General features: G+C 38.0%; 1 pseudogene; it reads right to left on the bottom strand.

Annotated features, from left to right (window-relative positions):
* Positions 1-300: 300 nt before the first annotated feature.
* LOC114692437 lies at positions 301-781 on the bottom strand (annotated as a pseudogene).
* Between the last annotated feature and the right edge of the window lie 13,790 nt (positions 782-14,571).

Here is a 14,571-nt window from a genome sequence, read left to right as displayed (position 1 = left end):
CACTTGTTTTAACTGTTGTATTTCATTTTAAATTGCTTCCACTGTTACTAAAAATGAATTTAGAGCAGGAAAAAAAAAAAAACACTGACAATTTTTTTTTCCAGTTTTTAGATGAGATTTCCAGGGCTCCTGTCATTTTCAGGCACAAGATTTTCATTTGCTAATTTTAGAGAAATTATGTAACTAATCATTAAAGCCATTAGGGCTTTTCTTACAGATTAAGAAATTGCTCTCCTCATTTTATAGCCCTCTCACTCCCAAAGTCTCCTCAAATTTTCTTTTTTTTTGGGGGGGGGTATATTACTCCATGAATTCATACACAGTGGACTCCAGCAGCTCAGGCTCCTTCCCATTAGTCCTCACAAAGTGTGCTTCTCTGGGCGGAGCGAGCTGGCGCTTCAGCTAAACCCAGGTGTTCTTCCCTTTACCTTCCTTTTTCTTCTGGTCATTTTCCTTCACCCACTTCAGAAGGCTGTCTCAGCTCTCAGAGTGCTTGATGTGCTCAGTCTTTCCATTCATTCTCTTGTCAAGAGTCTTGCCCTTAACTTGCTTGTTTACAATGGTGCCCATGGCATGCTGGGTAATGTTGTAGACTTCCGGTTTAGCTGAGCTAACACTTATTAGGCATTCTTTTTTGAACAATGTCCGTCCCCTTGACATCTACAATATCACCCTTCTTGTAGATTCTCATGTATGTGGCCAAAGGAACAACTCCATGTTTCCTAAAAGGCCTAATGAGCATATAGCAGGTGCCCCTCCTCTTTCTCTCTGTCTTCTTCATTTTGGTGACTTCCTGGAAGACGGCTGCCATGGCCTAAAGGAAGGCTCCCCAAATCTTCTTAATGGAATCAGTACATAAGAATACTCAAGAAGATTATCTTTTCTTTAACACCCAGAATTAAATATATCAGTAGAAAATTTGATTTCTGTGCATGTGCAGAGGTAAAGATTTCTTACTCTTCCCGAATCAAAACTTATATATAACCACACAGTCAAATCTCAGAAACTCCTCTTATAGACTAAGGTTGCTCCAAACACAGAGCCAGAAGAAAACAACAAAGGTCCCCAAAAGAAACTAAGACAGCAGTGGTCAGATTGGTAATTCTAGTTATATGCAAAGTTTGGTTCTAGGAAAATGAGTTGCTGCAGCTGAATGCACACACTCTTAATCCATTCTGCTCCAGTTCAGAAGAATAGCTTGAATATGTGAGATTAACAACCTGGCCCAAGAGTACATAGCAGGAGGCCCTTACTTTCCAAAGGTTATGCAGTCTGTTGTGTTGTCTGCATACTGGACTGCACAGGAGCAGTCCAAAGAGCAAACACCAGAGGAAAAAAAGAAACTCTTAAGTCCCTATCAGCTGAATTCCTTTCTTGGTCTTAAAATGGAATTGGGAAGCTAAAATGGACATCTGGTATTCAGTAAGTTTCTCAGTAATCAATTCAGACATTGATCTAGAAAACTGTGGCTTTTCTTTTATATTTGGGCTTCTTCCAAAATTCATTTTGAAGCAAGTTCACATTTGCATTCAAATATGGGTATGCATATCATATCAGTTATGTATCCATTTCTGTTATCCAAGAAAACAAACATCAACTCTATTGTGCTGGATGCAGAAATTTTTATCTATCAGGTTCACATGCTGCTTAGAGCGGGTGAATCCTCCTTAATCTTTGAGAGCAAGATTGCTGTATCCAGCACGGACAAACCCAGAAGATGTTTTGGATCCTTCCAGAACACTACCTTCACATGACTTCTTATCATCAGAATGTGTTCCTCATTATAACACCACAATTTTCATGTCACCAAGAAAGGGCTATTTCAAGCCAGCAACGTGTTGATGATATTAAACAACACAGATTTTCTTATGGTTAACCAAAATGAAATCCTTGCACCAGCATGGCTGTGGTTTAATAGATGACTTAACTAATTCTGAAACATATGGTATTCCAGGTTCTCGATCCAACTATTCTTAATCACTTAAGTGCATAATATTATCTGTTTATTGTATCTGACCACTGTCTTCTTTTAGGAACGCTGACTAGTGCAGCTGCGTATTTCAAATGTTAAACATTTTAATTAGATTTAAGTTGAATTGAATATCTGGACGCTGTCAGGTCCTGTACTGCCTCCTTAATTACAATGAATATTTATGTTACTATATATGTTCAAGCCATATTTTTATTTATGAACTCATTCATCCTCAACATAGGTTTACTTTGCACTAAGTGAGCATTCCTTTCTCAGAGAATGGTTAAGAAAACAGAAACCAGCCGGGCGGTGGTGGCACACGCCTTTAATCCCAGCACTCGGGAGGCAGAGGCAGGCGGATCTCTGTGAGTTCGAAGCCAGCCTGGGCTACCAAGTGAGTTCCAGGAAAGGCGCAAAGCTACACAGAGAAACCCTGTCTTGAAAAAACCAAAAAAAAAAAAAAAGAAAAAAAGAAAAGAAAACAGAAACCAGCTTCCACAAAAATCAAGATATGAGTCCATATTTTTATGAGATTAGAATTTGGGGCCAAGAATGAATCATCTTTAAAACTAATCTTGCTTATATCAAACAGTTTATAAAGCTCCAAGTATTCTTCATTGGGGTGGGTTGGATCAAGATCTCCATCAAACTGATCAACTCCAACAGTTCTACAAAAGATCTTATAGTCTTTGAGCAACTGAGTATCCCATATCTATTGCCATTACAAAATTATTCTCCATGGCTCTATAAACGAATAATTCTGAGTTTCTGAATAGACCCCAAGAGTAAATGAAGTTAGACATTTAGAAAGACAGTAAGCCAAGTTCTCTAAGCAGAAGCACAAGTTGGGGCAGGTTTTTAAAATGGAGGAAGGGTTCTCACCAACCAGTAGCATTTTGCCTAACTCTACAGTTACTCTAACTCTAACCTCTACTGGCTGAGGTCTGTAAACTACACACATGAAGGTTGTTCAATCTCCTTCCTTCATTTATGCCTTACTGAGAGATGTGAGCTCAGATGCCGCCACACACCAAGACCCTGAGAAAGAATTATTAATCAAAACAGTGAACTCCAGAGTAGTCAGATTTAATGAAGGGCTGATTTCAGGTACTGCAGACATAAGTAAGTATGACTTTGTACCCAGTGATATTTTTCAACATACTATAGTTTTGTTACAAAGTATTTGTGATTTTGAGAATAATACAGTCCTAAAATTTTCTTGTTTGGGGGAAAATAGATATCTGAGATTCATTCAGGTTATTATGTCTGTGTTTTTGTAGGGATGAGAAAGCTATCTCTATTTCTCTAAGACTAAATGTCACACTAGCACTGTTCCAATGAGAAATAGCAGTGAGTTATATTTCTATCACTGAGAAAAATTCTAATCCTCCTTCAGTTATAATTTCCCATTATCACAGATACCAAAATGAGTATTTGTTCCTAACTACAAGAGGACACAGGAATTAATTCCTTAAAAGATAGTTAGGAAAATATACAACTTTGTTTTCATAATACAGAAAGATGCAAAATGAAACCCAATAGTAAGGTTTATGCAGAGGAGACATCAATGAGAAACAATATTAGAAAATAATTGCCCATTTTGCCCATCCCCTGGGCAAAAAGCATTAGTAATGCCTCAGTGATATTTGCAATGGTTTTGTAGAATAGTGTAGACATTTGCCTAAATTTTAGAATTTTAAAGATAGAGTGGCCCTCCAGCATTATAAAAAGATTGTGTGCTTCATACAAAAAAGTTGCTGATTAGAGATTATCTTTATATTTACATTATTAGTCTGAAAAAAATCCAAAACATGTAGTGCATAGATATAAACTATTATTTAGTAAGGTAAAACATTGTAGAATGACTTAAAGTGACTATTCTGGAGGCTGTACATAGCTAATAGCAATGTGGTAGGTAGAATTGTGGCCAAGTATACATCTTAGTTCCCATAACCCATAAATATGATACCTTATAGGGGAAAAGATTTCTACAAATATGATTGCAGCTCAGACCTTGAGATTCGAGGTTACAGTGGATCATGAGACAGAACACAATCTAATCACAGCATTCTTACAAGTAGAGGACTTTCTCCACCTGTGATCAGGGCCAGAAAAGATTTGCTAAAACTCAGTCTAGTATCATAATTTTGAAAACAAAGATACCAAAAAATGAGTGGCATCTACCTGAGCCATGAGTTCTAGAAGCTGAAATCTAACAGTGAAGAATAAAATTATCTCTGGAAGCAGGAGGGGCATACACTGGGACAGTGATAGACATCACCAAATGCAAAATCATAAACTTACTTTAAAATGTGATTTATAACTCAATTGTGTGGAATGCCACAATCAACTTCGTAGATGACAATGCCATTCCCCAGTTTCAAAAGGTTGGACATGTCTGCTAGAGATTTTAATAAGTAACCCAGTCTTTCTAGCACCTTGGTTTTAGCCCATTGAAGCCCTCAGGGAATTTCTGGCTTTCAACACTGCAAACTAACTTGTGCTGTTTAAGACAGTAAGTCTATGGTAGTCTGTCACAGCTACTACTATAAAGAACTTTCACAAAAAAAAAAAATATATATATGTGAGAGATTGCCCAATCAAATAGTTCAAATGCCATTGATTCCCACTAAACTCTGAAATAGCCCCCTTGTGGACTGCCTTTTTTGAACCCAATTTCCTCAGTTTCAGAAGCCAAAAGGACAGTCAAATAGTTTACAGCCTCCTTGCTGTCTGTGTTCCTGTCTTTGCTCTCTTGTAGTGATGATGGTCATCAATAACAAGGAACTGTCCAAACCAATACTCACTCATTCTCACCTTAAATTTATAGTAGAAATATTCCCTTTCCTGGTTTGGCATTTGAGGAAAATATAAAATTGTGCTACGTTGATTACCTCTCAACACCAAGCGTGACTTAGGCATATTTCTAGTGAAAGCTGTCTACCACTATACCAAATAGAAATCTTTCAAGAAGTAATTCGTGAGGATTTTAGTGGGATGTATGCCAAAGAATTTTAGCAAGAGGATGGGCAGCAAAACAAGCCATGGAGTGTAGGTGAAGACCCAGGCTGCTCTTGGATGGTTTGCTATAAGCCAGAAAGAAAGAACAGTCTTTCTGTGCCAGGTTTCAGCCTTGCCTACAACATAGTACACAGCATAGGCTTCCGGCCTCTCCATTTCAGAATTTCAAAGTCTGACTTGATATAAAGTCTGTGCTAAAGTTCTAGTTATTTTCTGAAAAACTGTGTGGAGGCCTAGTGAAATCAGTCCTGTGTTACAGTCCTCATTCATTTGGGCAACTAACTACAGTAGGAATGTAATTAATGTGCAGTGTGTGGAGGACCCAATATTTAATCTTTACCCACTTATTTTTTGTTTTGTTTTTGTTTTTTGTTTTTTGTTGTTGGGTTTTTTGTTGTTGTTATTGGGTTTTTTTTTGGGGGGGGTTGGTTTTTCGAGACAGGGTTTCTCTGTTGTAGCTTTGCGCCTTTCCTGGATCTCGCTCTGTAGACCAGACTAGCCTTGAACTCACAGAGATCCACCTGCCTCTTGCCTCCTGAGTGCTGAGATTAAAGGCGTGTGCCACCACCGCCCAGCTATCCACCTGTTTTAATTCATGTTTATGCTTCAATTTGTGTCTAAAGCTATTAAAATTTTGTAGTTGTTGAATAAGAACTTTGTACAACTCAGGTCTGTAATTATGGGAAAGACTAGCTATTCTTATATAATAGCAGGTCCACAGACTGCCTATCACTCTTTTCACATATAGAGGAACCAGAATAAAATATGAAGTATATCAAGGTTACCTATCACCTGTTCTTTGTAAATAATTCCTAAATAAGAAAAAAAAAGAAATCATTCCAAAGAAATCAACTAGATGAGTACTAATGATTCACTACTAACATGAAAGTTAATTTCTGTAAAAATGCACATATCACTAACAGGAACAAAGCTAATGCTAGTTATTAAAACAACAATTAAATTTCATATTCCTTGGAAACAAAAACTTTGGTTTAAATAGAAGATCAGAAAAGCGATTATAATAGGACTAGATGAGTAAAATCCCAAGCAGACCAAGTGAAATGAAAGTTCATTATTTAGAAACACCAATTTAGAAGTTTATCTGATAGTACCCATGCCAAAAAAGGATGCTTTCTATAAAACTCATTTCATTAAATACTGTATAAGAATTAAGGCTTTCAAACTAATGAAAAACTGGTGTTTGCTTTCAGAACATTTGCCCCCGTTTATAAACTTGATTAACTATTTCAATATTTACCTTCCATTTCTTTCATATTTTTCCATGTCTTTCCAATCATATATTGTCCCTTGAAAATGAAAAACTAGATTTGCTAGATCAGTTATTCATTCCAAAATCATACTAAACAACCTCCCCCAAAATAAAATAGAGCAAAGCACACAAATATTCTATAAAGACAAGGCATGGTATGAATTAAAATAAAATATATTAGCTGGGAATAGCAGGTGCCTGGGAGGCTGAGACATCAAGATGATATGAGTTTGAGGACAGCCTAGATTTCATGAGGAATTCCAAGCAACGCAAAAAAAAAGGTTAAATATGTTAAATTTTAGTTTATTTTAACAGATAAATTTATTTGGTGATCTGTTATCAAAATATCTATTTGTCACTGTTAATATGTTACTAATAAGTTGTAACAAGTATTTTTTGTGATGTGGAAAAAACTTCGTGGTGAATCCACATAATGGTGCAGTCATGTTGCCGTCATGAACATGGGACCAATTCTTAACCAGGTTAATTTTGATCACGTGATGAGTGACCCTGAAAAAATGTTGGTACGCTAACATTTTATGTAATAACACTTTAGGACTTCAGATAAAAAGACGGTTTATTGAAAATCCCTCCAATGTGTTTTGTCTTATCAGGTAAACTGAATGTTTTTTGAAGACACATGAGAAAAGTGTTGTTTTGTTTCTTGTTCCACATATATTTAAAAAAATAAGATTTACATTCCTAAAAGAAAAATAAAACCTGAAGATCCATTTTAGGCAACTAGTAAATTCTAGCATATCAACAAATTGTTGGAACAAAACTGAAGTATTAAACATTTGAAGGTATAAATGAAAAAAGTTAACTTGATGCATGTGAAATTACATTAGGCAGATTTCCAATTTCTCCTGTTCATCTGTTACTAGAAAATCGTGTTTCAGAGCTGGCAAAAAGGTGAAAGTAATTGCCAGCAATCCTGAAGGTCTGCACTTGACCCTGGTGACCAAAATGATATGGAGAGAACCAATAGACTTCTAAAAGTTACCCTGTGACCATCACGTGTGCACCATGGCAAACACACCTCCCACATACACACATTAACTGACTGAAATTACTGCAATAGAATTTTTAAAAGAAAGTTATGTTTCATGTATTCTTTTTTTAAAAGAAAGTTATGTTTCATGTATTTTTGTTTTGTTTTGTTCTGTTTTGTTTTTCAAGACAGGGTTTCTCTGTGTAGCTTTGCGCCTTTCCTGGAACTCACTTGCTAGCCCAGGCTGGCCTCGAACTCACAGAGATCTGCCTGCCTCTGCCTCCTGAGTGCTGGGTCATGTATGCTTTTGCAAAGTTGAATAATTAGAAGTTATTGAGTTGGTTTCTCTAACACTACTGTCATCATTGTTCCGTTCTTACCCTTCCTAAGTTTAGTATATTTTCTCCAATTTTATGTCAATTTGCTGCTGGGATATTCACATGTTACAGCCTTTTAAGAAACTGTTTTAAAGTCATAACTGAGTGCCTAAGGAAATGACTGTTGATAAGCAAAGTCCTTAGCTGTGCCAACAGGAACACAAAGACGCCTTGTTAGCGGGGGTGACCTGAAATCTTCTTAGTTATAAAGTTCAAGGATACCGGATACCCAACAGTATAGACAGGATAAAGAAAGTTAATTTACAATTTCTGGGTCCATATATATATTATGAAAGTAAAGACTGGAGGTGATGCTGAGAATAGGATGTCTTAAAATTTTTTATCACCAAGAACCCCTTTTGCCTGAGGACTTTTTATATGACTCTAGATAATATAGATATATACATATGTATACAATTCAAACATTTACTGCTAATAAATTATTTAAAACATTTTAAAAAGTATTTAGAATACATATATATTTAAATTTTTTTCAAGACGAAACACATTCACACACTAATGAGATGAATTGCTTACTTATTTTTATATAAAGAACTAAAACTTGAAAGGACATTTGGCTTTTAAGATTGATTAATACTGATATTTTTATTGTTTCTTAAAAGTAGAAGGAAAATACTGCTTTAAGTAGGTAAAAAAAAATAAAAGCCCACTTCAACTTTAAGCATGAAGTAAAATATCATAAATGGACTACTAGCAAATCAAACTAAACTTGTCTCTGCATCCCATTCCATCCTATTCTAGTATTTACCCCACAATTATACTTATCCAAAATTTGTAAACTGATTTAATATTATTTTTATTGGACTTTAAAATCTTATAGTTTAATTTAATCATAAAAATTCAGCCTAATGAAAAGAGGGTTTCCATCACTTCCAACCTCTCTTATCATATTTTACTTTTTGTGTCCATGGGTTACAGATTCTTTTCTGATTGCTGAGGTAGTACCTCATAATTTAAATTGCCCCAAATTTACCTAATTAGAACCTCTTAATGAGAATTAAGATCACTTAAATGTTAATTATAAAGATGCACTAAAATTCCTCTGGGTAGGTGTTTGAGTGAGTTTGTTAGGTAAATTCCTACAAGTATGACTCCTGGGTCAAAGGTGTTTTAATTTTGAAAAAACTAATTGGAAAACTAAGTTTTCAAATAGCATATCCAATTTCAGTACTTCTAAATGTGTGTGAATGTGATTATTTTGTTAGACTACAAATGGAAATTTTCATCATAATATTTCAAGTACCTGGTCATAAATTTTTTAACGAGATTTAATTTCTTTTGACATGTGTCCATTCATTCTTAGTCTCTGAATCCCATTGTTGTGTGTTTATCTGTGTTTCTCTTGAATTATTGAGCATGCTGGTACTTTACAACAAATAACAAACATTGTAAAAGAAAAATAAGCACTGGAAATCTTGCTTTCTGATACCACCTTTAATATGTAAAAGTTCACTTACAATCAGTATATTGTACCTGAGGCCATTTAGGACATGGTATCAGGCTAGTGTTTTGTGCTGTAGGTTGAACTGAGTGTCTTGTGCACCCTACTCAAGCATTTCATCACGTAGTTGATACTCAGCCTGAGCAAATTTTTTTTTTAATAATCCCCTTTCACTCTTTGTAAGTTATATATATTTTTACTATGGTTGTTCATCATATCTTTCCATAACTATTTCCTTCAAATACTCTCTAATGCCTCTGATGCCATCACCACCCAATTTCATGTCTTCTTTTTACTTACTTTTTATATATTTATAACCTCTGAGTTCAATTACTGCTGCTTATAAGCACTAATAACCTACCAGAGATCATGTTCTCAAAGAAGGGTGACTCTCCCCCTCCTCAGCAGCCATCAACTGCCAATGACTTCTCCCATCCATGCAAAAAAATTCAAATAAATGAGTTTTCATCAGTGAGGTGATGGGATACAACAGAATATAGGAGGCTCAGTAATGGTCAGAAACCAGATGTCTGTGGGTACTGGCCTACAGTTGTACAAACAAGAGATCAGCAGGAAGACAAAATGGATTAATACTAAGTATAACGAAATAGGAGATGTATACCTTAAAGGTATTTTAATCTTCTTGGGCAATATATTCAGAACTGAAAGCCCAGCCATTTAGTACAGAGCTTAAATGTCCTTGGTGTAGGCTGCAAGAATATAAGGCAGCAAGGAAGTCACATTTTAAGATATTGCAACAGGTAAATATGATATATACCGATCACAAGTGACACAAGAAAAGGATATATTTCATGCAAAAATCAGAAAAACATGTATCCTGAAAAGAAATGTTTGCAGTGATGGCTAAATAAAAACCTTAACTAGATTGGTATCTAGGTATGTGCTAAACATTTTCATGTTACTCATCGACCAGTGATGTGTGCTTTTTCTTAGACGAGTACTATTAATTTTTGTATTTCTGCTAACCCATCCATTTGACCTAGATTTTCATACTTGCTTTTAAAAAATTTCTGTTGTGGTTCTTTAAATATTGGCTCCCTCTCTAGTTCTGTGCCTTTTTGATAATGTTGTTTATGCTATATGTTTTTAAATATTTCATGTGTATTTGAGGTAAAAGGACATTTTCTATTGTGTGATGGTGTGTGTTCCCCAACTGTGTCCCAACTGTGTGATTTTTGAAACCGCTGGATAAATTTGTATTTGAATATGGATAATTTGCCCCTTTGCTCTGTTCCTCTCCTGTGCACATATTTTCCATCATTCTACAGTTTGGGAATACAGTGTTTGCCATTCTGTTATCTGTGTCTTAAGACTGTTCCTTGCAGATTTAGTTTTCTCCTGGGAGATTGCCAAAAACCTATCTACAGTCTTTCTGGAAAATTATGAAGATTTTTTTCTTCTTTTCTACCTGTACTTTGTTCTGAAGCCATAAATACTATTCATTTATTTATAATTTGGGAATTGTGCTGTATTTATTTTGTGGTCCATTTTGGAAACTGTTAACGAGTTTTCACTGGTATCTAAGTGCAGGATGTTAGGTTTTAAGATCGTCTCTAGATTTTCTTACTTGTTTTGAATTCTTGTTTAAATTAATCTTGCATAGTTGTTATTACAACCTACAGTTAATAGGTTGGTACCACAAATCCCTTGTGGGTATGCGATGCATTTTTAAGGCAGTAACTTCACAGTTGTCCTTTTTCCTGAGTGTCACTGAAATTAACCATCTATGTGTGTTCTGAGTTAAGTTTGTTCTCCTGGTGCCTTACAGAAAAACACTAGTGTGAATGTAGTGAACATAAACCTTAAGTAGCACTTGAGTAACTCCAGTGATTGCAGTTTTACAAGAACAGATTAATGACAGCAACTCAGTTCCAGCTCAGACCCCCGTGTTCATGTCCATGTACAGAGATGAGCTAAGGTATCACACAGACATCAGAACAGGAAAGGCAATGCTGGGCTGAAAGTGCTGTGTGAATCCAGTTCTCTGTTGTGGAATAGGGTCATATTTTTCTCTATTTCTCTTTCATTGAAAGCAAAACGTCCTTAATGATGTACGTTGTATTAGTCTCAAATACTGTAGTCGCTGAGGGAATTTACTGTGTACTATTGTTTAAGACCCTTCATGTACAACTGCATTCTTAAGATTGGTCACAGCGATTAAGATGGTGTCTAAAAAATTATACAATTAATAGATTTGTATAAATGCAAAAGGGAAAAATCCATTTTATTCATCCCTATTTCAGGCTTTTCCATGAAGCTCACAGCCAGCTCTGAGTTTTCTGCTTAAGGGTCTGTGGGGAGAGAGGTGATAGGGCAGCCCGCTCTGTCCTGTTGGATTCTCTTCTCCCTGGGTGATTGATGACAGAGCCCCTTGCCTCTGCTGTATAGTCTCTAGCCTGGGATGACGTACGCAACGATGAACTCTTTGGAAATGTACAGGAAGATTTTTTTAATCTTTTTTTTTTCCTGAGTACTTTGTGTCTTAAACCAAGGCTTAATGTGTTTAATAATTCACAAGGTAAAGATTCATCTTTCTAACGCCTACTGTTTTTGAAAATTCAGTGTGACATTTCCAAAGATAATGGCTTACTTTATTACTCTGGGTCATATAAAATAGAAGAAGTGAAAATACCTGGTAATATTTTAGACTGTGGGGATTTTGTTTGCCAATAATTTCCTTTCTGGCCTGAGGCAGGTATGAGAACTGGCCCTGAGGCCACGAGAGTGGGAGAGCTGTCCTTGCCCCCAACCAGCTACAACATTTGGGAGAACAGGTCCTGCACCTCACCTGGGCACCACAATAGAGCCAACCCTCTTGGTGGAGGTGTGGGTGAGCCACCCCTGAAGGAGGGAGCACAGGAGTCCTAGCCCCACCCCTCATCTGCCATATGGCCACAAGGACTGGGAAGAGATGCCCTCCCCGTACACCCACCCCAGTCAATGCCTGAGGCAGGTGGGAGAGCTGGCCCTGTGGTCATAAGAATGGGAGAGCTGCTGGGAGGTGCTGGCACACACCTTTAATCCCAGCACTCGGGAGGCAGAGCCAGGCGGATCTCTGTGAGTTCGAGGCCAGCCTGGTCTACAGAGCGAGATCCAGGAAAGGCGCAACACTACACAGAGAAACCCTGTCTCGAAAAAAAAAAAGAAAGAAAGAAAGTAAAAAAAAAAAAAAAAATAGGAGAGCTGTCCCTGACCTCCACAAGCTGTAACACCCAGGAGACTAGGCCCTGCACCGTGTCTGGGCAACGCACAATGTTGGCGGAGGTGTGGGTGAGTCGTTCCTGAAGTAGTGAGCAAGGGAGAGCCGTCCCCATCACCCATCTGTCCTGTCCTGGCATGGGTGGGGAAGAGTTGCCCTCCACCACACACACCCTCTGCCCATCAGCCCATCAACACCTGAGGCAGATGTGAGAACTGGCTCTAAAGTCACAAGAGCAGGATAGCTGTCCCTGACCCCCACCAGCTGCAACACTCGGGAGAGCAAGCCCTGCACCTCACCTGAGTAACACAGAAGAGCCAACGTTTTTTTGTTTTTTTGTTGTTTTTTTTTTTTGGGGGGGGCGTGGATGAGCCAGCCCTGAAGTTGTAAGGGTGGGAGAGTTGTCCCCACTACTCATCTGTCATGCGGCAGTGTGGGAAGGGAAGAGACGCACCCGCTTACCCCTCACCCTTTACTGCCTGCCACAGACAAGAGAGCTGACCCTTCTACTTACCAGCTAGCTGCAGCACTCAGGAAAGTGGGTCCTGTCCCTCACCTAGGCAGCATAGCAAAGCAGCCCAGCGGTCCAGGATGAGGGTGACCTAGCCCCCACGTTGTGAGCAAGGGAAAGCTGTTCCTGTTACTCACAGCATGTGGCTGCATGGGTGGAGGAGAGATGTTCTCCCCTCAACCCCCATCCATTAACGTCTGAGACAGGTGCAGGAGCTGGCCCTGAGATCATAAGAGTGGGAGGGATGTCCCTGTCCCTCACCAGCTGCAGCACTTGGAGAGTGGCCCGGTACCTTACCTGAGCAACACAGTAGAGATTGTTCTTGATGGCGCACGCACGTGTGGGAGAGCCAGCCCTGAGGGCAGGAAAGCAGGAGAACTGGCCTCATCCCTTGCTCATTGCTTTGAGAAGTGAATTAGGCAGGGCAATGCTGGAGAGCTCACCCTGGTGGTGAGGACAGGGGAGAACTGGTGGGCAGACCAACCCTGCAGGTGCCCAGGCCCAGACCCAGAGTTATGACTTGGCCTGCCCCAACATCCACCCCATCTGTGATCTGCTGGAGCATGTGAAGGCACCTCACCCATAGACCCAATACTGCAGGATCTCCACCAACACAGGACAGCAAGATATCCAAGAAGAGTCCTAGTGAGGGTCCAGCATCGACAGTGCCGCAGAAGCCGGAGGTCTCAGACCACATCAATCACTCTTTGCAATGAACACTTAGAAGTAAAGATATGTGGATAAAGAGGTTTACTGTGTGACTCACTATCACACTGCAGCTTCCATGGTGAGATTTTTATTTTTCCCTGTGCCCCACTTTTTCCCTTAAATTTTTGTTTTGTTTTTTGTTTGTTTGTTTGTTTTGTTTTTATTTTGTTTTGCTTTGTTTTTTGTGTTTTTTTTTTTTTTTTTTTTTTTGGTGTGGGGAAGATTCAGGGCAGAGGGTGAATGCAAAGGGATGGGGAAATGAATGGGATCAAGATACATGATGTAAAAGGCACACAGAATAAATAAAAAGAAAATAAAAATAGTAATAATAATTTCTGTTCTTAAACAACTCCAAACACTAAATCTGTCCTATAAAAGTAGAAGGAATGAAGGGTTGTAGAGGTTGCTAAGTGGTCAGAGCACTTAGTGCTCTTTATAGAGGATCCAGATTCAATTCCAGTCCCCATAAAACAGTTGAGACTATCTGGAACTCCAGTTCCAGGGGATCTCAACCGTCACTGCACACACATGGTGCACCATCATACATGCAGGCAAAATACTCATACATGTAAAATAAAATAGAGATGATGAGACATCATTGTTATTTTCATTTGCATTTCAAAAGTACCATTAAGGAAGATGTTATGAAATTCACAGAACCCATGACTACTTAAATTTGTTTTAAATTATCCTTAGATAATTGGATATTATCTTCCTTGAACCAAAATCTCTCAAGGGTTGGATTTAAGCTCAAGTTTCAATTATATTGGGCAATAATAGCTTCCAAAGCATTGTACTGTATTTCATTGATGTCACTAGCATTTGCCAAAGAACATATGTGAGATATTGGTAGTGTGTGTGTGTGTGTGTGTGTGTGTGTGTGTGTGTGTGTGTTTATGTAGGTGTACTTAATAGAAACGTTTTCTAATTTTATTCCTAAATGCATAAAAATAAATTTATTTGAATTTCTTAGGTTTTGGAATCATGCAATACTGGAGATATACGTGTGTATGTCTATGTACTTTATGTTGTAAAATTT

This window comes from Peromyscus leucopus, chromosome 11 (genome assembly GCF_004664715.2).
Source record: "Peromyscus leucopus breed LL Stock chromosome 11, UCI_PerLeu_2.1, whole genome shotgun sequence".
NCBI classification, from domain to species: Eukaryota; Metazoa; Chordata; class Mammalia; order Rodentia; family Cricetidae; genus Peromyscus; species Peromyscus leucopus.
The sequence above is the reverse complement of the archived record's forward strand: the minus strand, read 5'-3'. Positions and strand labels throughout refer to the sequence as shown.